The following is a 26,746-nucleotide window of genomic DNA, read 5'->3' as shown; positions in this document are numbered from 1 at the left end:
AACCATACTTTGGTACCTATATTGAATTAGTGTTATTTCTTTTGATAGGTATCTGCGTTGTTCTTTTGTCATTCTTGAGCTTGCTTTAATTGCACCTTCATTGTTGCATGTAGCTCAAACAAATGATTTTCCAAACCTTTTGCCGTAGAATTATCAACTTTTTAAAAATTAAAAGTATCAAATTGTAGATGATAACGATAATTGGCAAAGAAAGATGTTTGTTGCATAGAAGAATGTATTATCTTATTATAAGCAAACTTTGCTAATGGCAAGAAGATTATCCACTTGTCTTATTAATAATTGATGGTACACCTTAAATATTACTCCAAAACTTGATTTAAGCATTTTATTTGTTCATCAATTTGAAGATAAAAGGTTGAAGAAAGCTTTATATCTACCTTTAGAATCTTAAAAAGGATTTTTGAAAATCTTGATATAAATTGAGTCCTTTTATCTAATATAATATCTTTTGGCAATCTATGATATTGATAGATATTGTCAAAAAAAAGCTTGACAATTTCTTCATCTATAATAGATTTTGTACATAGTACAAAACATGCCATTTTGTTAGATCAATCTACTATCATGAATATAAAATCACACAAACCTGAGACTAAAAGATCCATAATAAAATCCATAGTAATAAAAGACCATAGTTGTTTTGGAATAAATAATAACTAAAGAAGTCCATAAAATCAATAATGAAGAGTTTTTAACTTTGAATAAATATCACATGATTGAACAAAGAATTTTACAGCCTTTTACATTTGCGGCCACCAAAAATCTATGGATATTAGCTCCAAAATATTGTTATATCCAAAATGTCATACTGCTAGAAAGTCGTGATGTACTTGAAGAACATGCAAATATGCTTCTCTTTCTAGCACATATAAGTGTCTTTCAAAATAACTTAAATTATTTTTGAATTCAAACTTAGAAGTATTACAAGACTTAGAAGAAGTATTCTTAATATCATGAGCAAGATGATCAAAGGACATATTTGATTGAATTTTTTTGAAAAAAGTTAAATCAATAGTCAATGTTAATTTCACTACTTAAAGGTGAAATTATTTTGGCTTCAATAAAATTATCCTTTATTGATGAAAAGCTACATTTCCTTCTTTGGATCGAAGATAAAAATGTCTAAAAAGAACATCAAACAAACCTTATTATTTTTGTAGCTGATAAATGATATTGAACTCAAATCTTAATAAAGAGATGCTCCAACAAGCTTCGCAATAATTCAAAATATGAATTGACATAAAATACTTGAGGTTCTTATGATTTATATATACAATGATTGAACTGAAAATACCTTCTAAATAATGATGCTATTCTTGAAAAGAATCTTTAATTGCAAGAAATTATTTATCACGGATCTCATGGTTAATCTCAGTTGCTAAAAAGTTTTTCAAATGAAAAGCTACTGGATGAAGTTTTATCATCTTTTTTTATTTGTGATAATACGACACTTAAAAAAAAAAATCGATGCATCTATTTTCATAAAGAATGCCTTACAAAAGTCAATACGATACAAGATTGGCGTAAAAACAAAGGATATTTTTAAAGCTTCAAATGCTACTTTTGCTTCTTATTTCTATTCAAGTTTATTTTTATAAGTCAAACATGTACGTGGAGCTATAATTTAAGAAAAGTCTTTAATGAAAAGTCAATAGTAATTGGAAATTTTCAAAAAACATTAGATATCTCATATCATTTTTGAGATCTTCTAATCCATAATAGTTTGAACTTTCTTAAGATCCATCATAAGTTTATCATTTGAAATGATATAATCTAAGAAGTCAATTTGAGTAGTATAGAATATACACTTTTTTATCTTAGCATAGAGTTGTGTATCTCTTGATTTTTGTAACACATGATGAATATGAAGTTCATGTTCTTCTATGTTCTTAGAATAGATCAAAATATTGTCTAGATAACAAACAACCCAATCATCCAAAAACCCTCACAAAATATCATTCATAAGATATTGAAAAGTTATTGATACATTTATAAGTCCAAAAGGCATGACATTATATTTGAAATGTCTATATCTGGTTCAAAATGTAGTCTTTCATTCATCTCTTTCTTTGATGCATATCAGATTGCATGTTCCTTGTAGATCTATTTTTGTATAGATATTGACTTGATTCAATTGATCAAGAAGTCCAAATATTAAAAGTAGTGGATACTTGTTCTTAATGGTGATCTTATTGAGTCCTCAATAATCAATACACATCTACAATGATTGATCTTTTTTCTTTATAAATAGAATTTAAGCTTCTGTTGGAGATTTGGAATGGCATATGAAGTTTTTGGCTAGATTTTCTTCAATATATTCTTTAAATTTAGCCAAGTCATTTTATAATAAATTGTAGATTGGTCCAAATGGCAGTTATGCTCCTGCTTGAAGGTCAATTGAGTAATCATAGGCATGATGTTCTGAAAGAATATCTTTATTTTTTTTCTCAAATATATCTTGAAATGGCTTAGAATGCCACTTGAAGTCTTTGCACCATTAGAAATGGATGTGGCATAAATGACACAAGGTGATCCTTCTTTTGCAGCATGTAAGAAAGCTCTTGTACTGAAAAATACAAGTTTAATTGTAATAGACTTATGATTTTTTACTTGATTAACTATACTCTTAGTTATACATTTAGAAAAGTCAAGAATATAAGAAATCAAATCTATTCAAGGGTTGTATTTTTCTAACTATAATAAACCTAAAATGATTAGATTAGAAGAAGATTTAATGATATTAAATACCACAAAGTTACTATGACCATTGGTTATTACTTCTATAAAAAGATTTTTGTGAGTAACATCTCCAAAAGACAACAGACAACCATCTATGACTTTTACATGAACAAGTTTAGTTTTCTTCACTAAACATATATTAAGTTTTTTAGTAAATTCTTCATCTAAAAAACATATTAAGGCTCTTCAATCTAACAAGATAGAGGCTTTGTAATGTTTAGGTCCTAAAATAATATTTAATATAAAACAAAGAGAGGATTCTAATGAGAAAATAGGACCTTCATTAGATATTGTACAAGGTTCTAGTTGCATGGTCCCTATTATAGTTGAGAAAACTCATTTTTTAATATATTATCTTCTTTGATATTTACACTTCTTATTTTATAATTGTATCACTTCTTTGGACAATGTTGAATAGTATGTTTATGTTCTCTTCAATATAAGCACAATTCTTCTAGATGTCAACGAGTCTTTTCTTGCTCAGTAAGAGGTTTGAAACATATCACATCAATTTGCATATCCTCTATTTCTGAATATATGTGTTGAAGAGGTATTGATGTTGCTATTAAATTATAGTAACGTTGAGGCCTACTTCTCTAACTTTCAGATCAAAATTTAAAAAATTGATTATCAAATTTCACAACAAAGTCAATTGCTTGACTTAATATTTGAGGATCAAGTAAGTTGAGCATCAATTTCTTTACCTCATATTCTAATCAATAAAAAAATTGGCTAATAAGTGCAGCATCATTCTACTTGATATCAGTTACAAGTTGTCAAAATTGTGAAGCATATAACATTATAGATCGATAGCCTTGTTGTAAAATATGAATCTTATTTGTTGCAACATGAGTTGCATCATATTTTTTATACATGGATTGAAACTCCATTAAAAAAGTCTCAAAATTATCCAGTATTAGATCTCGTTGTTCAAGAAAAGATGAAAACCATGATAATGCTAAACTTGAAAAAAGTATACCAATAAATCTAACTTGTGATCTTGGACTTGAACAACTTTGGAATTGAAGTTCAATCATAAATTTTATTTGATTAATAAATCCTCAAAACTTGGATCTTGTACAATCAAACTTCTCAAAAAGATCAACTCTTAGTTCTCTAGTACTGGAAGGATGTTTCATAATAGGAGAAGGAACATGATTGGATATAGATGTTGAAACAGCTCCAATCATATCTATATCTTCACTTCTTGTTATTCTTATTGATCCTTGTAGTGGTTAATTGAGTTGATGTATTGCAAGTATTAACTCCTTCAATTGCTCTAATATTTGTGCCATTGCACTCTTCATTTCAATAATCTTTGCTATGATAATACTTAAAAAATAAATGTCTAATATTTCTTAAGACAAGCAAAAGAAAAGACTTCAGAATAAAGAAGATACTAAGAACAATATTAGTTTAGAAGAGAGTAATCTGCAAGTTTTAATACTCTTTTGTCTTAATAAGAGAAAGGGATAATCTACTCTTAATCAAGAAAAGAAAAAGCTCTAATATTGTAAGTGTAGTCTTATCAATCTATCAATGACATGAACTAGAAGATACATAAACCTAAGAAATTTGTGTCAAAAGAAAAGTGAAAAAGTAGCAATAAAGTAGTATGTATATTAAAAAGATATTAAAATGGCTGTTGCAAAAAGATAAAGAAATTAGAGACTCTTAAATCTAAACCAGTAGCAAGAAAGGAATTGATAAGAGTGAAGAAGGCTTCATTCTTACCTCTATATATACTATCTAATTAGGAGCTATGTGGTGATGTTCTATAGGACCTCTAATATATGTTGACTTTGAAGGACACATGCCTTAGCTTATAAAGTAAGTTTTCTATGTGTGGACCATATAATTATCTTATTCTTCAAACTATCAACATATGTGGCACATAGCTAACTTGTTGATCACATTTCTAACTTAAAAAATCAATTATAGATTCTCATAAAATCAAAGCAATATCTATAAAGCTTTTAAGAAGATTTTATAGAAGATATTATAGAATTAATATATTTTTATTTACTTTTATCTAATCATATAAGTAATTATTGGTTTACATGTACATGTCTGTGACATCAATCTAATTTCAAACAGTATTGAAATATTTTTTTGAGTGTAGTATCCAATTACATATGAATACTTTATAAGACATTCTTTGGCCTTGATAACTACTTTCAACCTCTTGGGCATACTTTCTATTAACTTTGGCACAAAATTGCTTTAATATTATTCTCTTTCAGAGCTATTCTTCTCGAAAATTCTCAAACATCCTTTGGTTTTATTTTCTAGGTGTTGAGTTGATATTTGAGGTGCTTTCAAAGATATTTAATAGAATTAAGATGAGGAGACTAAGTGGGCTAATCCATTATTTTAATCCCATAATGATCAAATCACTTCCATGCTAGTTTTGAGTTTTGCTTGACGTGGTTATTTTGCTAAAAAATCACCTCTTCCTTAAAAATGCCAAATTCTTCAATACTAAGGAGTAAGTTTTTTTCAAGAATTTCTACAAATTTTTTGGCATCCATCTTCCCCTTAACAATTGCCATCCTTTCAACTCCATTCCATCTTATACAGTTTCATACTATTATATTTCTATCTCCATGCTTAACTGTTTTTTGGATCTTTTTGTCAAGCCAAAGATTGACTCTTTTGTTTCCACACACACTTTCTGCCATTTGATTCAAATCTCTTGATTTTTTTCTTATTTGACCAAATAATCTTCTTTTAATCCTTCATAGTCCATTCCTTATACTATAAAGTAAAATCTAAGCATTGTTTTCAATCGCAGATAGATAGTAGTGGTTTTTTTTTCTTCACCATGGCTTTCATATTCTATTTCTTGAAAACATTTCAAATGGTTTGAGTTGACATAAGATTACTAATAATATTATTAAGGTTTTTAGCAACTTCAACAAAATTTTCAGCCTTCTTAGTGTTTATTTGGTAAATAATTGTCCTTTTATCTATTACAATGAGTTTCTTTGGTCTACCTAACTTAAGGTTCTTCCTATCAAAAATAATCTTTTTTGCTAGTTTAGAGATAGTAGATTTATTGTAGCCAAGTTCAGAAGTAATTTGGCCATAAGATTTTTGAAAATGACGAAGAGTAAAGATGATATTATCTTTAAGAGAGCACAAAATAGATCTTATAGTTGTTTAAGGAATTATCATGGATACAAGAATCTGACAAAGAAATATATCAAGATTAAAACAAAGAATGAGATTGATAGCAAAAGTGATTCCAAAGACTCTTATTTATACTATAATGAAGCTTATAGAAGTCTATGGTATTTTCTATGGAAATTTCTAGAAGTCTAAAGTAGCTTTTATAAATCTAAAAAAGGCTTTTGAAAGCCTATGGAACTTTCTAAAAGATTGTGAAAGTTTCTTCAAGTATCTAAAAGATTTTAGAAATTTGTAGAAGATTCTAGAAGATCCTAGAATGTGGTAATTTGGAATATATCTATGTTAAGAATTATAATTAAAAATAGTATTTTTATATCTACTAATAAGTGTTAATAATGTCATTAGATTAGTAATAATATTGTTATAATAAATTTGATGATGCTAGAATGCTGTAATGTTAAGTAATTGATAGAATCCAAAAAAAAAAAACACTACACTAAAAAAATTATTTCAATACTACTTAAAATTAGATTGATCATAGCTCTACAATTACTTAATGGATTTTTTTCAATCTAGGCTGATTTGGTAGCAATAGATGAGTACTTTATTTGCTATACAAACCACATGTCATTATTCACTACAATTCATCAATAATACACCATTATTTCTAAAATATGACAACATTGAAATAGTTTTTTCAGTCACTGATTACTTAGTTCCACCTCCTTTGTTGATTGTAAAGCTTCTTCTAATGTATTGATTGTATTGTTAATAAGACTATATAGATAGATATATATATATATTTTCTTCTAATCCTTTAAAAATTCATATCTTCTTAAAAACAATACAAGATTTAAGAATAAATCTATTAATTGGTTGAGCCACTTATTGCTATAATATAAATAGATCTTATATACATAATAAGGTTGCATCTTTTTTTTTGCTAAAGAATGAGATTAAAAATAATTTATTTTGATTTTTTAATTTTTTAATTTATTTATTTTTTAACTTTTTTTTTAATACTAAGATTTTTATTACTTTTAAATTTGATTTCTCAACTATTAATTTATAATTATATATTCTAAAATATATAGTAGAGATCCAATACACTGCATATAACTAGTCTACATAATACACTTTTATTCAATTGCACTTTTATACACTTTACATTATTTTTACCACAAATTTGTAATATATATATATATATATATATATATATATATATATATATATATTTAAAAAAATATATAATTTTTTTTATTTAAAAAAAAAATTAAAACATTTCAAACAAGTATTCTCAATCCCAACTATTCTTTGATTCTTTCCTTATCATTACATCTCTCTTTTTAAAGCAAAATTAATTCTTTTTTTTATCCATGTTTTTCAATTCTAATCAAGAGTAGCTCCTTCTTTATTCACATTGGTCTTGATATTGCTTCCAGACTTATTTCTTTTCATTATCATCAAAAAACTTTACCATCAATAGTTCCCATCCTTAAAACTTTCCAACATATGACTATTAATATATTAAAGCTTTAGTATTTATAAGTATTTGAGTTAGAAATTTATGATTTGAAGTTTTAATACTTATCATAATTTTAAAACGTGTTATAAGGTTTGGTGGTCATGTAAATCTTTATTAGATGGTTTAGAGTTTTTCAATTACAAAATTCATATTGTAACTAAACAACTTTGTTTTTTTTAATTTCTTATGTTTAAATTTATATTTTTTTCTCTAAATTGTGTTGATTTGATTCAAAAATCTTATATCTTATGATTTACTTTTCTATAATATAAATAAAAAAATCCACAAAAAAAATTATTATTATTTTTATTTTTTATATTTTTAGGTCAATTTTTGAATTAAATTATATCAATTTGCATAGATTTTGCTTTGATGAATAAGTTTATAAAAACTTAGAAGTTATTATGACTTAATTTTTTCTTCTCAAACCAAATATTTCTTCTTAGTACTTTTCAAAGAGCCAATTCTTGCATGCAATAGCTTAAACAATAGGTTGTTTCAATGAGTATGTTTTTTTTTATTATACATAATAAATATTTGATTTTATCTTCTAATTTATATTAAATTTGATCAATAAGGAGTTTATTATTTCAATCTGTATTATAAGCAATGTTTTGGAATATTATAGTAAAGATAGTAGCTGATCTTAACTCTTACTATAAAATTAGGAATTTATTTTTACTACCATTTTTTTACTATTTTTTTCTAAATATAGACATAAATACTTTCAAGAATAAATTTAGATCATATCTCTTATATGATCTAAATTTAGATCATATAAAAGTTGTAAATTATTTTTTATCAAAGATATAAACTAAAAGTTGTCTATTAATTTGACTGATATGGATCTATTAGACCTAATAGAATGGTGCATCAAGGTATCTAACATTCATAAAATCATATCTATTAATTTTAAAAAATAATTCATCAACAACTTGAATAATTATATATTTTTTAAAGAGTTTATACTTATGTCAACTAGCATCTCATTTAAAAACCATTCCTTCCAACAAAGAAAGAAAACACAATAAAAATAATCTAAAAGAAGAATATTCACTTGAATATCACTCCATACAATGTCTTTTTTCTTTTGATTATTATATAGAATAATCTTGTGCATTAGTGACCTTAATTAATTTTTGAAGGAAATTTTGTCAATGCCACAATAAAAAGCTTTCATATTTCTTCTTCTTTCAGACTAAAGTTCTTAGAGAATTATCCACCATAAAGTAAATGCCAAAACATTACAATAAAAAAAAGAAATTAATTACAATCAATTCACACCAATCTATTGAAGGACTTATCCAATTTGCACTATCAGCCAACCTATCACTGATTAATAGAAGACCAACAAAATTCTACAATAATCTCTTCTAATCAAATACAAGATAGGGTTTTCAAAGGTGAGATTTGAAGGTTAAAGGTTAAAAATACAATCTATTTCACATATACTAACATGAATATTTTAAAATTTTTAAAATTTTGTATTATATATTTGAATAAAAAAACCATATATAGTCCATATATACATGTAAGTTATACAAGTTATACAAATTATACAAATTCATTGTAAGTTTAAACATCAAAAAAACAATCACCATTGGAGAATTTGACATTGGTAACAACCTTCACAAATAATGATGTAAAACAACCGTACATATAAGAAATTTGTAAAGCTACACCCCTTTAGCAGTAAAAAATTATCACAACAGTCACAAAAAACTTTACAGAGTGAAAATCCGTAAGCATTCAAGAGATACAACAGTCTACTCCATTGGCAATGAAACTCCAATCCTTTGTTAGTATAATAAAACCTCATGCACGTAATACATGGCTGCTAAACAGTCACTTAAGCTGCCAATATGATAAACTTGGAGAATGGACGGCATTGGTTGTGTTTCGAGTATGGAGTGGCATTGCAACACAATGCTCCTCACATCACAACGGCTGCGTGACAAGATAGCCGCCCCACCACACCAAAAGCCCGGACATAATGACTATACCGACTGAAACAGCATCTCCGTTGCAACGCTCCCCTAACATACATTCTTCTACGGCGACTAAACCATTGAGACCAATACCTTAACATATCAATCTATTAACATGCTCAAATTTTGATAGTCATTTCTGCCACTCCATACTCGAAACACAACCAATGCGTCATGCAACACCATCCATGACACTATGTGTACAGCACGATCAGACAATGCTAGAAAATTAATTCCACCTCCGCGTAGGAACAACTTGAAGGTGCAAGTCATCCACATCCAAGCAATCAACTTGGCTCCGCATCGTAAACATGCGGAAAACAATCTGTGGGTTCAACTTCTCTCATGTCATTATCCATATTGCACATGAACTAACTGGCTTGAACCCGGTTGAACTCGTTTTGTTTCTTAAACCCTTCCAGCTTGAGTGTCGTACTCTTCGTGCAGTCGTAGGTCACGCATTCGCAGCTCGTCCTTGATATCATCTTCATACTCGGACAAGCTGCACCACAGCTGGTAGACTGCGACCAACGCAATCCCACATCCAGCTGATGCTCCGTCTGGAAGACCAGTTCTGAAATGGGAGTGCTAACAGACGTACAGCGTGGTTTATGAAAATGGTCATGTTTCTCCGGAACAGAAGACTCCTGCTAACTCCTCGTGCTCACATCATGATGTCCCAGAATGTGAAGTCGGGAGAGCACTTCAAACTGTCCTCGGGGAAAATGTGCTTCCCCTTCAAGAACGCCGTGGCCTTGTTCACCATGTTGGACGTGTGGATGTCGTCCAAGCTCAGGACGCCCGCAGGATCGGCGCTGTGGGTGGACGTCAGGTTCACGAACTTGCCCTCCACCACCCCGCTCTCGCCGCACCACACGTCCTTATTGAAGTTGTACTTTCCTCCCGCTCCGCAGCTTGCCTGGAGTGGAGCTGTCACATCTGCACAACGTCCCATCACCACCGGATTACTTCCAAGCTCGAACACCCCGCAACTATCTCATGCAATCCCCTCACCCCACCAACCACCTCATGTATTCCCCTTTCATCCCCGAACTCGACTCCATGAACTCCCCCCCTCCAACCACCGACCACCCATGTCAAAACATCGCAACACATCGCCCAGTGCCGGGCCTCGCATTTTTGGCGGATGCACTCACTGTATTGCGCTGGCTTCTTCAGCATGTCCTTATACACTCCGTAAACATCAGCGTAGTACAGCTTCGCGGCGGGGTACTTCTGGCGCAGCGCATCCACTCTCTCGCCGAGCAGCTTGTTGTGGGCCTGCGAGATCTTGTTCAGCTCGCTCTAACACACGTACTCATCGTACGTGGCGTGAGATCCTCCGTGCACCGTCAGCATGGCGGGCATGCAACCTAAAGGAGGCTGGTTCTGGATCAGGATCTCCTTGGCCAGGGGCATCAGCATAGTGGGGAATCCGAGAGGGGTGAACTCCACCACCGCCAGCATCTTCTCGATGTGCTCCTCGATGGCCTTCACCACCTCAGGCACGATCTTCCAGGTCAGGCTCACAGTCAGCTTCTTGTCGTACAGACTGACGAAGTGGTCTTGGTATTCGGCCTACACTGTGTGCAGCGACGAGTTGACGGTGGCCAGCTTCGGGAGGCTCTGCACCAGTCTGCCGTCCAGGTTGTACACGGGAGACTCGTAGTACCAAAGACGAAATTTTTACCTCTGAAACCATTGCTGCTGCACATCCAAGGAGAACGGAGTGCTGAACTTGTCTCCCGTGTTCCACACCTTGACAGGCCTCGCAGAACCTCCGGACGCGGCGAAGTTGGAGCCGTAGGTGAAATCTCTGGCGGTTGATCTCAAGATGGCGTAGTTAGGGCGCATCCTCACTCCGAAAGCTGCACCATCACCAGCACATCTCCTCACGTCAGTGAACTATCCTAAACAAACATGACAGCACCAATTCGTAACCGCCTAATGAAGATCCTGCCCCTCCCTACACGCTGAACATGAACTTATCCAATTCTCATCCTTTCACGCTCGAGGGTATGATTCAACAACACGGTTCACATATCCTTGCGTCGATGAGACAGCGGAATCCCGTCTTGCTGGGGCCTGGAGTGACACGAGCCTAGATGGTTCGATTATGCGCCGTTCAGCAAACGAATTTCGGCCACAACAGAACGACTTGGGGGAAGTGAGTTCGGACCGACGTACCAAGGAAGTCGATGAACATTTTTCCGTCCGTGTATCGATCTGCAGCGTGCATGGGAAACGTGACGTCGTAGGGGTCCATCTCGGACCGTTGGAACTTATCGGGAAAGGCAGAGTTGCTGTTGGTAACGTCGGTGAGAGAGTCTCCGAACCCATACATCGCCAGTTAGGAGCAGTTGGGTAATGAATCCAGTGCAGAAACCAGGTGCAGGGCGCAGAGGAGCACGGCCCCCAGGCACCACATGGCCAATCTACCCATGCTTCCACTTTGAGCCAGTCCCAATCGGTGGCAGTGCCTAGCAGCAGCCTCGGCTTTTCTTGAACGATTTCCACTTGACTTGGTGAGAAGCAATCGTACTCCACAGTTGGTGAGATCGCAGTTTACAGATGTGTTGTGTTCGAGTGTGCAGGCTTTTGTTCAATCAAAATTAATTCACACTTAAAACTCCTTAAATCATCTAAGTAGTATGATTTATATTATATTATGTTTATTTTATATTTTATATTTATTTATTAACTACTATTTAATTAAAATTTATCCATTGACAAATTTTCATCCTTAAATAATACTTCATCCACATATCTCATCTATATTTAAAATTTTATCTTTCATTATAACTTTATCCAATTTATCTTGTCCAAACCTTAAATTGGCTAAATCCTAATTCATTTAAATCCTAACTACCTTCATCTAAATCTACTCTAATTAGCCTAGTGTAAACAAGTCCACTAAAAATCTCACCAAGTCAAAAGGTTCAATGCAGCTTGTTGCGATTTGAATTTGGGTCTAGATCTACTATTGAGGTGACTTGACTTTGAACTTTTGTTGTCAATGAACTCAACACAATCCAAAAAAAATTCGTAATTTTTTCAATATGCCGGATATTAGCTCCCTCCATCAAGACACCACTGTTGCTCGTTGGCAAATTCAATAACTTTGATCACTAAGATTCTGCTGACATTGCTTTAGCATATAGATTGGCAACCACAAGCTATATAGAACTTGTGCGCAATTACTCTAGACAGAAGAATCAAGATCTTGAGATTCTTACTTTTTCTACAATCGATTTAGAAATCAAGAGTCTAATTCAAATGTACAGATCAAGCAATTTGATTATACCAAGTTCAAAGCCAAATTCTCAATTTTTGACAAAGTAGATATTAATGATCTTTAAGAAGTGCTGATTACAAATTTTTGAAGTCTTAAGAAAAGAGTAGCATCAAGTAGAATTTTCAAATTTCTTTATTGATAAGAATGATAATGTCATCAATTGCTATGTAATCCCTACTCTACCACATTCATTTTATAACAAGCTCACAAATATATGTTATCTGCAATGGACAAGACATTCTACAACATGCAAATCTAAGAAACTTTGAATATTGCACTAAGCATCCATATGTCAAAGTCAAGAATGCAGATCCATTAACATAATTCCATCAAAAAGACAAGTATCAGAAGGTCAAGCAACACTCTAGATTATGAATGAAAAGACCCTCATTATTATAACTTTAGTCAATGCCAATCCACTCCATGCTCCACTACATCCATATCCAATGAGAGAGCAAACATCCAAAGAGAAGAAAAAGCTTGACTTAATGATACTACTTACAGTCTCCACCACAATGCCTTTCAATTCCAACCATAGATTTCTTCAATTGCCAAACTCCAGCAATAGAATGAAGTAGTCGCATGAAAAAAATATAAAATGGCGACCATAGTAGCTTGCCACAAGGATAACGGAATACTAGGTCTAACACCAAAAAAATATGGCCATACTTGTTGGAAAATCTGCTCCATGCCGCAAACAACATTCTTCTTAGTAGACAATATCAATAAGTAATTGCAACAATTATTTGGCCCTCACCACAAGATCCAGTAGCTATTCTTTAATTGTACATGAATAAGCACAAGGACAATGTTGTGCTACATCATCTATATGATAGATTTGATTTTTTTTAGAATTTAATTAGTATTGATTTAGAATTTCATTAGATCTTGGTTAGGATTTGGTTAAAATTTAGGATTTGATTAAAATTTCATTAAAGTTGATTTAAAATTTCATCAAGGATTATTTAGGATTATTTTTAAATTTGATTAATATTAACTTAAGGTTTGTATTTTTAATATCCTTTGAATTTTTTTTGATATTTTTTTAAGATTTCTTTATCATATTTATTTCTTAAAGATTAATTTATAATTTTTTTATGTTCCTTTCATATTTTTTTTAAAAATTCTTTTTTGATTTGATTAAAGATAGATTTTCATTGTTAAGATTTAATTAAAGTTTATTTGTTGATGTAATAAGAATTAAGATTTAAGATCTCTTTAAATATTTCTTTAGAATTTAATTAGAATTTGTTTAATATTCTATTAGAGTTGTTAGGACTTTCTTGTTGCAAATTCTATTTTACCTTCTATAGCCAAGTGCTTGGTACATTCTCAAACATACTTCATGGAATATGACAACAAGGATATCATCTTAGAATCTATTTGACTTGAAAGAATTGTCTAAGAGAAGTAAAGGGATTCTGTGGGGCAAAATTTAAAGTGTTTTGAATTAGAGAGAAAGCCAAAGAATTATGTTCCAACTTGTAATGGATCACTTAAGAAGCTATAACATATTATAGAACTAGTTAATCTAATAATGATATACATACTAGTTTGCTATTTACCATATGCAAAGATGATCTAAATTTTTTGAATAGAGATTTGCTAGTACCTTTGTGAGTAGATCAGCTAGTTGTTCATGTGAGGGTTTGAAAAGAACCTTTATTTTGTTGTTTTCAATTTTTTTTTTCTTGAGTAATGGTAGTGCCCTAAAATGTGCTTTGTCCTTTGGTGAAAGATTGGATTGTGAGCCAGTTTCATGGCACTCTTATTGTTGTAGAAACTGATTGTAGGGATTTGTTGTTTGACTCCGAGATCAGCTAGCAATGTGTTGATCTAAACAAATTCTTGTGTTGCGTTTGACAAGGATCTGTACTTAGCCTCTATACTTGATAAAGCTATCGTTGGTTGGCGCTTTGAGTGCCACGAGACAGGACTTCAACCAACTTGAAAGACAAATTCTGTTATCAATTGACCATTTTCAATGTCCCCAGCATAATCGAAGTCCACATGGCCTATGAGAGTTGGTTTTCACCACTCACTAAGAGAATCTCGTAATCTTTTGTTCCTCTAAGGTACCTCCAGATACATTTCATCCCCCCAAGGTGAGAGGTTAGTGGTCGTTGCACAAATCGGCTACAAATTCCAACTACAAGACTAATATTATAGCATGTATGACTGAGTTGGATTAGGTTTTCAACCTGCCTTCGATATAAGGTAGGGTTGACCTCCTCTTCTTCAGTTTCCAGTTGCAGCTACAGTCATTAAACCATTAGGGTGGTCACCGATTGGCTGCTGCTGAGGCTGAAGAGTTGAAGATATTGTTCTATGTACCTATTCTGGGACATGAAGATCCCCCCATTGACGGTGTGATTCTGAAGCAAGATACACCACACTTGTCCCTCCCCCGAGAGAGGACATATCAAACTGGGTTTCAAGTTGGTTGCGGAACCGTTGAATCCATGCGGAGCAACTTCCCGTGAACAACATAACATTGACATAGAGAAGAATTTCTAAATTTTATCAGAATCTTGAATGACGTACAGATTTCCGTCAGCATAGCTCTTGACGAACCCCTGATTTTGTAGCCAAGAGTCGATCTTATCATACCTAGCACGGCGTGCTTGACGGAGGCCGTAGAGGGCCTTCCGAAGCTTGCAGACTAGGGTTCTCTTTCCCGACCTCGATGAAATCTTCCGGTTGAAAAATAGATACGTCCTCTTTCAGATTGCAGTGAAGAGAAGTCGTCTTCACGTTCATGTGAATGAGGCTCCAGTTGTTTTGTTTTGTGATTGCGACGATCGTTCGAATGGTGCGACCACCGAGGCAAAAAAGTTCGAAATCCATTCCATATTTTTGCTGGAAGCCTTGAGCAACAAGTCAAGGTTTGCACTTCTTTATTGTGCCATCGGATCGCAATTTGAACTTAAAGATCCATTTTGTCAATGTCATGGTTTTTTTTGAGGGAAAGTGGAACAAGCTCCGACGTAGAATTTTCGTGAATCAACTTTAATTCATCCTATATCGCCGCAAGTTTGTTTGGGTCTGAGGTCGCTGCATCAAACGATTCGGGTTCTAGGAGGTTGGAGGTGCTGCTAACAAAGTAGTCGCGCCACCAGGTTGGTGGCGTCGTTCTACGCCAGCCGTGTAGTGGAGCTTCCTGTTCTTGCTCTTCATGATTGTCGATGAAATCAGACTGTTTGGTGTTGCTGGATTGGTGAAGTTCAGGTTCTTTCACATCGTCGGTTTGATTTAAATGAGGTTCGCGGTTGGATAGACTTGTGCAAGAGGTTGGGATGTCGATAGCAGTGGAAGGAATTTGTTCTTGGGTGTAAGAAGGTGCCTCTGTCAATTTTGATGAAAGATCAGAAATTATAGCTTAGGTGTCCTCTGCCGGTTTGGCTGTAATTAAGTCGAGTTGAAGTGGTTGCATAACAGAGACGAATTGTTTGAGATCATCATTGGAGGGTGAGAGGTCATCAAAGCTACATGTCTAATTAAAAGTTACATCCTTGTTGATGATAAATTTTTGGTTGGTCAGACTAAACGTTCTATGTACTTATGCAGATTCATCATATCCAAGAAACATGGTCGCTTTGGGTTGTAGTTTATCGAGTAGTATCTTGTTAATGAGGGTGGGTGTACAATATGAATGAGCCAAATCAAAGTAAATAAGATAAGTAATTAATATAGACATGTTAAAGAAAAGATTAAAAATAGGTTTTAGAAAAAATTACCTAAAAATATGAAGAATTAATACTTGGAGATTATTTGTGAACCAAGGTTGAAATTAGATCTTGAGATACAAAACCATGCACCTATAGTAACTTTGAAGTTCTTTGATAGATCAAAGAGTAGGATTTGTGACCAAACAAGAAAGAGGTTCTTTGAGCATTAGTTTTAAGTGATACGAGTGCATAACAACTTTGTAGAAGCTTTGCAAAATTAGGTTTGTTTTTTTTATTGACTTTGGATTTTGAGAAATTCAAAGAATTGGTACTTTGGATAATTGTATGAATTTTGTAAATGATCTATGGATGAAATTTTGTGATTTAGTGGTCATTATCATATTTAATCTATTTTATGAATTTGAACTTGATTTAATAGTTTGTTCAAAGTTTATTGAAATTCAAACTTATTGAGCTTTCAAAAATTGAAGTTTAATAGATCAATAAGGATTTTTAAGATATCCGTCAATCTGCCAATTGGATTAATATGAAAAAAATCACACAAGTAGTAAACTTGAATTTTAACAATTGTGCAAAGTTTGAAATCTATTGAATGGTGAAATTATGTGATTTTGGCTTTAGAATTTCAGTATTAAGGTTGAAGAAGGAGGCCAACCAATACCTAAGTAGATTTTAAGAATTATCTTTGATTTGGTATGTTTGAACTTCTTCAAATAGTTTTTGCTTATTTCCAACTTAGTTATTAAGAAGTGTGAAAAATTTTCGTTGAAATCAAAGGTTCAATAATTAGTTATTGAGATTTAAATCTAATATAAGGTTTGTTAAAAGTATAATTAAGATTTAAGATTAGGTTTAGGATTTTTTTAGGATTAGAATTTGATTAAGATATGATTAAGATTAATTTAGGATTCAATTAAAATTTGATTAAGATTTCATTAGGATTTTATTAAGATTTGATCTAAGATTTTATTAAGATTCATTAAGATTTCATAAGAGTTTGATCTAAGATTTGATTAGAATTTGATTAGAATTTGATTTGGAATTTGATTAAGATTTATAAAGATTTTGTTATAATTGGTTTAAGATTTATAATTTGATTTAGATTTAATTAGAATTTAATTAAGGTTTGGTTAGTATTTACTTAAGATTTACTTAGGATTTATTAAGAATTTTTATATTTAGTATTCTTTTAATATTCTTTATTATTTATTTAAAATTTTATATTTTAATATTTTTTTAAGATTATTTTTATTTATTTAATATTTTATTTTTATATTTTTTTAAGATTTCTTTATTTTTTATTTAAATTTTTATATTTTAATATTTTTTTAAGTTTTTATTTTTGTATTCTTTTAAGATTTCTTTATTTTATTTTTTTAAGATTGATTTATCACTTTTTTATGTTTCTTTTGTAACTTCTTTTAAATTCTTTTTGGATTGATTAAAATTTAATTAGAATTGTTAAGAGTTGTTTAAATTTTATTTAAGATTCTATTAGACTTGTTGAAATTTTATTGTTGCATTTTTACTTATCTTCAATAGTTATGTGCTTAGTACATTCTCAAGCAAGAATACACATAATTCAACATTGTTATGTTTTTTTTTTTATTTTTTTTTTTCTTTATAATACCATTTTAGTGCAACATATATGGAATAAAGAACTCCATGTGGATCCCATGCAAATTTTAGTAGTTCATTAAATTCGAGTGATTTATATTCTTCTTTGTTGTCAAAGCAAAGGGTAAAAATTTGCAACCTAATTTGGTTTTCTACTTGACTTTGAAAGAGGCAAAACTTTTTAAATATTTGGCTCTTATATTTCATGAACAAAATCTAGGTTTTTTGATTGTGATTATATGTGAACATTAGAAACATTAAGAACAAATGCAAGCTTATTTATTGATAATACAATGATAGCCGATTATAATAGATGAGTGGAATAGTCTAAAAAGGTTTAGATAGTAGATGAATAATAAATATTTTTATGTCTATATTTTTAAACTAAACCATAAGAATTGTTATTATTATTAAATGCATTGAACATCTAGTAGAGTGATTGAAAGTGGATATTAAAAGGTTTTATGATGCAGTGACAAAGAAGCCTCAAAGATGGCTATCTTTACTTGAAAGCACTAATAAAGGAGAAGCAATAGATTTTTAATTCTAATATATCAATCAGAGCTCCTAGTTTTGTCTTGATTGCAATTATCATGAGTGCTACATAATATTTGTAAAAGATTGGAAGAAAAAATTTTAGTAAAAGTAGTGATTTTTTTTTTTTTTTTTTTTTTAGTACTATAGTATAGAAAGTATGATGACAAACACAAAGGACACAAGTATAGATTAAGAAGAACAAGTGAAAAAAAATAGGTTTTTTTAGTATAATATAACTATTGTAGAAAGTTAAGAGGATTAAGTGAAGAGCTATAAGTATGACAAATTTTGGATAATGAGGACAATGGAACATAACATTTATGTATGAGTGGATGTTGTCTAAAGATATCAAATTTAATTTAGATCCAAGTTGGATTGATTCCAACCGCAAAGATGCAAGTTGTAGTATATTACTGCTTCATTCAATCATTAGCATACTAAATGGATATGATTAGGTTTACAATTTGAATCTCATTTGTTTATTAGAGAGCCACAAGAATTAAAAAAAACTATATTTTCACTAATGAGACCAAGATCACTTCCACATTGAAGTATTCACCAAAACTTAGCCAAGGTTGGTATTACGCCTTATAGATATTGAGCAAATTTACTTAAGAAACATTCATTTCTTCTTCTAATCAACTAATGTTAGAATAGAGCTGAAATAGGTTGAATAAATTACAAACCTTTTAAATTCATCTTTCACCAATCATAATAGAAAGAAGAAGAACCTCCTAAATTATGCTTGAGGATGAGGCCTTAAAGATTAGAACATTGAATATATTCTTGAAGAGCAAAGCCACTCTCAACTTCTTCAATTTGTGCAAAAAGAGATAATTTAGTAAGTTTCTTATTTGTCTCTTCAAGCTTTGAGTAGATAATTTGATTAGTTTTCAAACATTGTATTAAGGTAGTATTAATAAGACTGTGGATGGTGCATTGGAAAACTTGTGCATGTGGTGTTAAGTAGAATTTTTTTGGAGCATAATTTTCATTCTAATTATAATTATTTGAATTTATATTGATTCAAGTATATTAAAGCTTGATGCTTTATTTATTTGCAACTAGATAGTATTTGTGCTTGTTTCTGGGCTTTAGATATAAACAACTATCCTACCTTCTTTCTTAGTCTTGTAAGAAGCACCATTCTTATCGTTGATTGTCATATTCATCATTAAGCTAGTCTTTAGAAATCTTCAATGTTTTTATATTATGTAGGAGGCATAAACTAAAAACTAGTAGTTATGTAAGTTTATGAAGAGTTGGATAATAGAAACATGATATTTTTTCAACTTTCTTAAAATCAAATGAAGACATATTTATATTTATATAACTTATTGCAATATCTTGCCTTACTTAAAGGCGAGAAAGTGATGAAAACAATGAACACTTTTAGGAGCACCAGTTATTATGAGTGTCGAATACATATAGAATTAGCCATTAATTATTAGTCTATTCATTTTTAAAAGGCATTGAATTTTCTTTGATTAGTTTGTTGAATGTTTGAATTTGAAGGTGATATTTTTGACAAAAAAAGGTGTATAATATTTTTTTTGAGTATTGTAATATAATCCATATATATAGTGATAAATTAAGTAATAATTATTTTATAATTATTAATCTATCATCTTAATTCAACAACTTAAGGTATCTAAAAAAATTATAAAATTCTTTTAATTTTTTTTTTGATAATTAAAATAAAAAAAGTAGTTAATAATTTTTTTTTAGTAAGTAAAAAAGATTATACCATCTTAAAAAGACTATTGATTGATAAATATGAGATAGATTAGATAAATAATTAATATAATTGACTCATAGAGTAATATTGATAATAGTATCGTGCTAAAAAAGTCTTAGGATAAGTTGAATTAATACTTAAGACACAACTATTCATAAGTCAAGATTGAAATCCTTAGCTACTAAAACAACTACCTATCATAAAACAAAGATGCATTTGAAGAATAGCTTTTAGTATTAAAGGACAAATTTTAAGTTAGTTCAACAATTATAAGACTTAATCTTATTGGTTTTAAGATAACTTTAAAGAGACTGTAAAATTATAGTTTATAGTAGTAATTTGAGATTTATGCAAGAAAATTAAGTTTAATATTTATAGATAGTTTATACTATTTGAAAAACATCTATAGTTGATTTTTTTTAATGTATAAAAAATTATGTGTAGTAAACATATATAAAATTTTATATGGTGACAACAATGCAATTAGGAGATATTTTATCATACGTTCAAAGAAGCATCTCAAGTTGGCATATTGGAGACAATTAGGATCTTCATAATATCTAAAGACCTATTAATTAGAAAGAAAAAAAATATATGATGTGTAATTCGAAGACTTAACGAATAAGCTATATACAAACTTTGAGTTGAAGTTAAAGATTGCAAAAAGAGAAGTTTTTATTGGAACTTTTTTATACACTTTTAAGTTGGCATCTAAAGAATCAATAGATTTTTTGGCATATTTTGACAATTTGTGAGTTGAAATAAATTAAATTTTTTGGATAAATGAAAACTTATGATAAAATTACTATAAAAAAATTACTATAAAAAAATTATACAAATTAGATACTTAATTTAGAAATTGGAACTTATAAAAGAATAAAAATTAAGATTAGAATTTTTAAAGAATTTGAAGTTGAAAAATGATGAAAGTAATAAGATAATTAATGTTTATATATACAAAATATTATTAAAGAAGGTATTTTTAGCACTTTATATTCGCATTAAATATTTTAAGATTGAAAATGGATTTTTTTCTTAAAAAAATCCTATTAAAATTTTAAATTGATTACAAAATATAACTTTATTTTTTATAGTTTAATACTAAGTATATTTTTAATATTTCTACATATATATATAATATCAAAAAGCCTAAGATCAAAATAAGAACTAAAAGGAATTTTTAGCAATAAATTAAGTAAAAAATAATCCAATATTTGAAAAAAATTGATGAAGTAACATTAAAAGAATAGCTAAGATATCTTTAACAATGCTAAGTATTACTATAGAAATTTGAAGTATCAAAGGATTATGCTTGAGATAAAATAGTAGAAGGACTTAGAAGAATAGAGTCAAATACTTTTAAAATTTATTATTAGAATTTTGGTGATTATTATTTTTTGAAGTATATGTAGATTTAAAAAAATCTTGTTAGGATAGACAATCACAATTGAAGCAAGTTTGGCTTTATATCCAATAGATACAGTGAGGTATAGAATGATAATAAGTTTAGAAGAAATAATGAAATATAACAAGTTCATGAATGTATTTAGACACTTTGCAACAAATAAGGAAAAAAAAAAAAAAACAAAATAATATATATATATATATATATATATATATATATATTGTTAAAGAATACGAGTGCAAATATATTCTATATTGTCACAAAAAGTAGAATGTTTTTAGAATATAATTAATTACAAATCTTTTTTTTTTGAATAAGAAATACTTGCATAGCATTGATTAGGTTTTTATTAATAAATAATAAAGATTTATATACCAATCTTTGATTTATACAAGTTTATTCTATTAGAGGATTTGATAAATGAAATTGAGAGGCTACCATTAAAAAAGACAATGATGTCAATAGACAATGATGTCAATAGACAATATAAGAAGGTTTTTGAAAATAACCAAAATGACAAAATATGGTAAAGGAGATGGTCGATGTTGTCGTATTACGTGCTATCTTGCTGGAAAATGCACTTGGCGTCTGGCTGTGAAAGATAAAGCAATGTTTTACAAGTATCTAAGTAGTCCAGTGGGTTTCGCCCATTTAAATACAAACTATTTCGAATTTCAATATAAAAGCTTACTTCCAATACAAAGTGCTTAGAAACACTATTTTTAATAATTTCTAGATATTATAAGCATAATTTCTTCTATTATTTGTTAGTTTTATTTTTATTTTTATTTTTATATATATTTTTTTATTTTTTTTTTTAAACCCTAATCCTAAACAACGAACTTCGATAAGTTGTAATTCTCAATCTCACCATCCGATTGTTGTAAAACTTCTATTACTAGTGTCTTTACAAGTCTTCTAAATGCTCAAGAAGTTCAATCCAATCCAACTTACAGATTGCAAGAAAATGCTGTAAATCTACACTGATGTCCCTTGACGGCCACCCAAAAGTTGATGATGTAATGTAACTTATAATTTCTCCTTCTCTAACAATTGATTCTCATTCAAACTTTGTGTATAGCTTTGCCTTTAAGTCCTTGACTTATTGTGTCAAAATTCACCTTATTCCAACTGATAGATCTCTAGATATTACAAAAACCCTAAACAACTCCAATATGCCAACTTCTCATACCTCTTTATACTAATGATCAAATATCTTCTATCTGTACTATTAGATTAACACAAATTTTTGCATGTACTTGGCATACTCAACCATCTAGACACCTCTAAAATTTCAATTGCAGATGTCTCTCCAATTTTACAAAACAATCAAGAGTACTAGCTGTTACTTTATTGCAAAAAATCCAATTCACTAATACAAACACTGACTTTCAGCAATGATTGCAAGTCCTCCCAAACCCTATGAACCCAATTCACCAATACAAATACTGACTTTGAGCAATGATTGTAAAGTCCTTCCAAACCCTATGAAACTCAATTCTACACTTTTTGAAGCTAGCTCTCCGATCCCAAAATCCCTGATCTCCGAATGTCCTCTTTTTTTTTCTTTCTTTTCTTTTAATTTCGTGAGGTCCCCTATTCTTCCACCTTGCATCCGGAATTGGAACAGCAGACTGCACTTCCATGGAATTCCCGCCTCTAAGACGATCTTTCTATAGAAAGGAAGGTTCTTCCCGAAACAGCATAGAGAATGAAACAGCTTGAAATGGAACCGAAGCCTCTATATTCGAGACCTCATTGGGTTGCCCAACCGAGTCAGGTTTCATATTGGATAAGAAGCTCATAATAGGACCTAGATTGGATGTCCCCATAATTGGATAAAATTGGCCCTTCATATCAGGCTCACCCGAATGTTGAATTGGTCATTTTTTCCTTTTGTCGACTCTTGATAAGAACGGCTTGGACACATTCCATCCGATTTACTGGAGAATCTTGAGGACCTCGATTTATATCCTCAATTTTTCTTTGGCTTTGGATCTACTGATCCTAATTGTTGAAATTGAACAAAGCATTACATTGCTAATAAGTATGCCCCGACTGCTTGCTATTCCCACACACTGACGCGTAATTGTCACTAGCTCTGGGATTGGGACATTCACTAGCATAATGACTAATCTGTCTCTAACGAAAACAATCAAGTGGTCTTTTTGCACCCCCATCAGGCATATTAGGTGTCTCCATCGGTATATACCTACTAGGCTTGTTCCATGTAGGGTTAGAAAATGATCCTAGTCGTCCGTTGGTACGAAGGATATTTGGTTCGATGATGCCGATGGAGCATACATTGTTGTCATGTTCAGTGGTACAATTTGCAATGGGGTAACATTAACTGGCCTCTAAATATTGGCACTGGAATTGGCCACTGTTTTTAACATCCAAAATGACTAAATATTAATAAATCTTTTTTATTTATATTTTCACCATATAGTCATATTACAATACAACATCCACCTCCTCTGAACCTGTGCATCCTATGGTATGCACCAAATAATCTAGTTGTTATTTGATTTATAATATGTTCTCCAAGTCTTTGTCTAAATCATCTACATCATTTTTGCTATCCAAATCAATTTCATCTTCTTGTTGAAAAATATCTATGTCTTCTCCAAGGTCTTCTATATTTATTTTTGTGTATCTTTATTTAAATATTTTTACTCGCTTACCCTGTAATTGGTATTTTTAATCTTGTTCTATGTAACTCCCGCAATGAGTAAGTTACATTATTATGAACAGTTGTTACCTCATATGGTACAAAATATTGCTTAGAAAACTTCCTTAAAGTACTATGTTGATTGTCCAAGCTATTATCATAGACCAAAAGCCAATCACCTTCTTCAATTACTTTAGGCCTCAATCGATGCTGCTTATCAAATCGTGCCTTGTTTTGTAACCTCACTCTTTTTAACCTTTCTAATGTTATTTGCACACCTTCCGATATTTACTCTAATTGTTGAATTCCAATAATTAGAAGTTCTTCTCTTGTCAATCCATCTTCCCATGGTAGCACACTCCAAGTAGGTACTTTTTCTTCAATTGGCCTAAATGATTTTTGACCTGTCATAAGCTCAATAGGCATATATCCTGTTACTGAGCTATGAATTACGATCAGCCCATAATGCAAATAATAAAAGTTGTGGCCATTCTCTAACCTTTCCATTACAAGCTTTAGCTAATGCTTTCACAATCGATGGATGACCATGCTCACTTTTTGTATTTCCTTCAAGATTATAAGCAGTAGTCAGTGATAGTTTAATTCCACATCTTTCAAAGAATTCACAAGCTTCTTGTGCGCTGAATTCTCCACAATCTGCAATGATTTTTTCTACACATCTGTAGCGGCAAATAACATCTTCAAGCAAAAATCTAAAAATTCCTTCCATAGATTTTATTTTCAATGCATTTCCTTCTACTTGATTTGATAAATCTTCATGAGCTAAGACCAAATATCTCATTTGTCATAATCCAATTAGCATAATAACCAAATCAACAATCTATTTAAAATGAATAGCTAGAGGATATATAGGATGAAGACCATCTCGATGTCGTATATTAGAATACGTTTGACAAATTTCACGTGACTCTACAAATAAGAGCACATCATATTTTTCCACCAATATCATTCCTTAAGTTTAGCAAAAGTAGCCCAAATTCCTCTATGTCCTGTCCATAAACTATCATGAAATCTCTTTAATAATTTTTGTTTCTCTTTCTTATTGCCTATTACTCTTTGTGGCATTCCAATTCCTTTCTTTGGTCTCTTCTATAAGAATCCTTCTTGAAGCGAAAATCCATATGTTTTTTTTTCTTATTTGTTTAAATTTTTTTGTAGACCAATTTTCTTGCTTAGTCAAGGTATTCAAGTAATGACCAATATTCAATAATTCTCCTTCATAAAATTCTTCAAGAAATAGCTTGTCTTCTTTGTTAAGATTTGATACTGAATAGAATTTTGATCCAAAATCATCAATGTCTTCAACCATTTCATCTTCTCTTTTATATCTTGCTCTAGATAGCATGTTTATCTTTTCCAACAACATGCTTAAATTATCTTTTCCAATAATATGCTTAAATTTTGGATTTAATGACTAAATATAAGTAATCCATCTTAACATTGCAATATTCGACATTGAACAATTAATAATCATTCCAAGTAATGGCAAGCAACCCATTTCAATTACTATTGTTGTACCAATCAAATAATTCCTTTCAGCTTTCATAGCTGAAACAACTCCCCAAAGTTCTCTTTTGACTTGAGAATATGTACGTTGACGAGTACTTAAATCTTTAGCTCCAAATCGAGCTGCAAATCTATTTTCACTTGAATCATCTTGATCCACAGCCCATCAAATAGCAATGGGACTAGTATCCATAGTAAGAATTACTTGTCTATTACAGTCATAATCAATTCTTCATAAAATTGGAGGTGTCACGAATAACACCTTTAGCTTCTGCATTGCTTCAGTATACTTTCTTTCCCATTTAAATTGATAACCTTTATGTAATAATTTATAAAATGGATCTGCTACATGAGTATAATGAAGAATCTATATACGATAAAATATACAAGCTCCTAAAAACTTGCGTACTTCTGTTAAAGAGTCAAATGAATCTTTCATCCTTCCAATTGCATCAACTTTGCTTGGATCTGACTTTCTTCCATAAAACCCACACAAATGTCCAACAATAAGAATTTTTTATACTCCAAATGTAGATTTTGCTCCTGAAAGTATAAGATGAACCTCTTCAAGTCGAGTTAAAATCATTTCACAATCTTGTATATGATCAACAACATATTTGCGACACCCCTTCTCATCTAAAGTTTCATCTTTTTTTCCTTCTTTACATCCTTTGATAGGAACATCATCTAAAAAAGGCATAGTTTTTTTAGGAATGAAGTCTCTTAATACCTTGTTCATCCCAGTCATCATATGTGCAACTGAGTTAGTAGCACCTTCTGGAAGAATATACATTTTAAGTAATCGTAATAGCGTTCTCATTGTTGTTAGATCTCTACTCCCATGCACAAGTTGAAATTGATC

At 30.8% G+C, this 26,746-nt stretch overlaps 1 pseudogene across 1 annotated transcript; it reads right to left on the bottom strand.

The window, feature by feature from the left end:
* Nucleotides 1-9,615: 9,615 nt before the first annotated feature.
* Nucleotides 9,616-11,848, bottom strand: LOC112273206 (GDSL esterase/lipase At4g01130-like; annotated as a pseudogene). Its single transcript, XR_016498842.1, has 3 exons — nucleotides 11,593-11,848; nucleotides 10,563-11,273; nucleotides 9,616-10,344 (listed from the first exon to the last, which is right to left on the bottom strand). The product of XR_016498842.1 is annotated as a GDSL esterase/lipase At4g01130-like (transcript).
* Between the last annotated feature and the right edge of the window lie 14,898 nt (nucleotides 11,849-26,746).

This window comes from Physcomitrium patens, chromosome 20 (assembly GCF_059467195.1).
Source record: "Physcomitrium patens ecotype Gransden chromosome 20, ASM5946719v1, whole genome shotgun sequence".
Lineage (NCBI taxonomy): Eukaryota > Viridiplantae > Streptophyta > Bryopsida > Funariales > Funariaceae > Physcomitrium > Physcomitrium patens.
Note: the sequence above shows the minus strand (reverse complement) of the source record. Positions and strands in the feature narration are given on the sequence as shown.